This window comes from Macrobrachium nipponense, chromosome 3, assembly GCF_015104395.2.
Source record: "Macrobrachium nipponense isolate FS-2020 chromosome 3, ASM1510439v2, whole genome shotgun sequence".
Lineage (NCBI taxonomy): Eukaryota > Metazoa > Arthropoda > Malacostraca > Decapoda > Palaemonidae > Macrobrachium > Macrobrachium nipponense.
This window is the reverse complement of record NC_087202.1, coordinates 97584349-97587725: the sequence shown is the minus strand read 5'-3', so window position 1 is coordinate 97587725 and position 3377 is coordinate 97584349. Positions and strand designations below refer to the sequence as shown.

The following is a 3377-nucleotide window of genomic DNA, read 5'->3' as shown; positions in this document are numbered from 1 at the left end:
ATGAGTAGCCAAAGTGGAGGTGAGCATTCAAATAAAATGAGGATATGCTTATTCTTTTGGGACTACTAATGTGACAATTCCTTTTAAGGGGACCGTCCGCTATGATGTCTATTTTATTTTTTATCTATTACGCAAAATAGATAATTTTCATATATGTTTTAGATATATATAATACCTTCATCATATAAAAATTTCAAGTCATTTGAGCAAAAACTTTTTAGTTTTTATTAGCAAAAATTAATAATTGATTTAAAAACCAAAAATAGTTAGAGATTTCTCCGCTAATATGACATCAGTTTGTATTGAAAATCATACCATAAACACTTCTTCATTTACGGAACAATTCTGTGTGACAGAATTTTGATTTTTGTTTTTGTTTTTTTTATGAATTTTTTTTTTTTTTTTTTTTTTAGTCTAGAGACTCAAAAAATTCTAAAAAAAAAAAAAAAAAAAGAAAGAAAGAAAAAATAAAAATTCTGTCACACCGAATTATGGGGATTTTTATTCCTCTTTCCAATGATATCTTTCTCTCCAAAATTGGATAATAAATAACGAGTAATGGTTACCGACATGCGCATAAGTATGTTTTTTGAGTTACGAGCTCCCCAAAGATTACTATGTAAATTAGCTTTTTTCTTATAAAAGTCAAAACAACATTATTATAATTACTTTATTTGTACTTTTATTGTTGATTTCTACATCAAGAATCCTGGTCCTACCCCTAAAAGTGGTATTAATACCCTCAGCGTGACACCAGACAATGATGTTGACGGCGAGACATGAGACAATGAGGGCGCTGATAACAATGAATTTTCGTGTTTTTCTTTCAGCCACACTCCTGGCCTTCGCTAATTTTTGCTACGCCTTATAGTTTGCTGAGTAGCCTTCTTGATCTTAGTAACTTCGGCATTGCTTATAAGTTCGACTAAGAAGTTATAAAAACAACGTAAATAGCTAGTGACCAAACGCAAGTGACGAAGTGCATGTAACTCCTTTGACGTCTGTGGCGTAATTGAGTCATTCTCCGAGTCTCGCGGCTCTCGCCTATAAATAGCCGCTCTGACCAGCTCTCAACTCACGCTACCTTTCATTGCTACCAGATGTATGAGAATCTCGAAAAAAATCTTAAAAAATCCCTGTATATAAGCAAAAATAAGCACGCAAAAACGATTCTGTCAAACTCAGTCATACAGACGACGCAGTTATGATGATGTCATCATTTAAAAACCACTATATCTTCATTATTTGTAAAAATAATTGGCTGAAACTTCTGGAAAGCATGCACGGCATGTTTCTGCATAGATACAAGTAATAACTCTATTTTTATTTTTCAAGTTGACATGTCATCCGCCATAGCGGACAGTCCCCTTAAAGAGGAGACAATTCCTTTAAAAGAAGACAGAGAACTTGAGGGAGATATTTTGTACATAGTTATCTTTGTTCCCTAGCAGCACTACAGTCAAAAGAAGAGGGAGGAGGGAGAGTAGTGAGAGGAGGAATGGATGGACAGTAGCAGACAATGACCAATAGAGAGTAAAGCCCCGTCCACACGACGGGCAAATGCCCGGCAGGCAGACACTGTTCCCAATTCTCTGTGGTATGGGTGGCGATCACGAGTGTAGATGACGTCATAGACGTTTAAGTATTACAAGATATCAACCGAAAAAAGCTATATATTCATTCCTTATCAAAATTCTCAAGTTATTGGGCTGGTGTGGGGAGGCGGGGGACAAAGGAATATTTGCCTGGAATAATCCGCCCCGGATGCCAAATACTCTAGGAACACCTCTGGAACTTGGAGGGAGAAGGTGTGTTTTGAAAATGTTTTGAAATTCGTCAAAGCTTAATAATCAATATGTACCATTAGTGATAGTGATCAGATTAGTGACGATACTGATGATATTTAATGCAGAATAATCAACTCACTGGCGAGCTGTAGTACATGGGAAAAAAATTATAACCACATTCATGCCAATGAATAAAATTTAAAATAGTAGCTTTCGGTAGCGGTTCTGCTGCCTTCCTCAGCGGGAGAGAGAGAGTGTATGTGTGTATTGATGCAGTTAATATCAAAGAATTGGAGCGCTTACACATTGCCGGGCCCTCCCGCCCGCCGACCGAAATCGGCGGAAGAACACCAAAACCAATATGGCGGCGATACCAAAACAATAATAAAGAAACTAGTACTGAAAGTTAAAGCGAAACGGTAAAGGGGGACCCCATTGGGAATCCGGGGTTTTTGGGTGGGGGAATGCAGATATGAGTGTCGTTGACCACCGAAAACTTTATATAAACGGTAATGGGGGAGCGTATTGGGAACCGGGTGTTTTTGGGTGGGGGAACGCACAGACGGTGGTTGTGGGAGGGAAAAAACGTAAAATTTAACAGTAGGTTGACCCCTTACTCTGCAACCGCTCTGCGGGCAATGCTAGCCTACTACCGACCCAAATTGGGCCTGCAAACGTATTTTAAAATTGTTGACCCCTTACTCTGCAACCGCTCTGCGGACAATGCTAGCCTACTACCGACCCAAATTGGGCCTGCAAACGTATTTTAAAATTGTTGACCCCTTACTCTGCAAACGCGATGTGGGCTATGCTAGCCTACTGCTTACCCAAATTTAGGACTACGTACTTACATATTTTACTCTCCAAACGGGAAACGATTTGTGTGTGTTGTCAGTAAGGCCGTGGCGGAACGGCGCTTCTCGCCTTATCCGCATTTTTAACAATTCTTGGCAGGCTCGACATGTTCCGGCAAGTGGTAATATTGCGCTGCGCGTGCTAACCACAGGGATTACAGTGGGCCGACCAACCTAACCGCGTGGCTGGCCAGTCTAACCGCGGACAATCCACCACCTGCGAGCGACTACATATCTGCGACCAATCGATCTATGTGTGTTGTCAGTAAGGCCGTGGCGGAACGGCACTTCGCACCTTGTCCACATTTTTAAAGATTCTTGGCAGGCTCGACATGTTTCGGCAAGCGGTAATATTGCGCTGCGCTCGCTAACCACAGGATTTACAGTATGCCGACCAACCTAACCGCGTGGCTGGCCAGTCTAACCGCGGACAATCCACCACCTGCAAGCGACTACATATCCGCGACCAATCGATTTATGTGTGTTGTCAGTAAGGCCGTGGCGGAACGGCGCTTCGCGCCTTATCCGCATTTTTAAAGATTCTTGGCTGGCTCGACATGTTTCGGCAAGCGGTAATATTGTGCTGCGCTCGCTAACCACAGGATTTACAGTGGGCCGACCAACCTAACCGCATGGCTGGCCAGTCTAACCGTGGACAATCCCCCATCTTTTTAAACTTACCCATTAAACTACCCTAGATACATTATTGCACTTACCTTACAATTGAAAATCTTCC

The 3377-nt window shown here is 41.4% G+C and overlaps 1 protein-coding gene across 1 annotated transcript in view; it reads right to left on the bottom strand.

Moving 5' to 3' along the window:
- The window catches only part of LOC135222459 (uncharacterized), a gene marked incomplete at its 5' end in the record, with an annotated part of 64186 nt that overhangs the window by 38126 nt on the left and 22683 nt on the right, over nucleotides 1-3377 (bottom strand). The window lies entirely within an intron of this gene.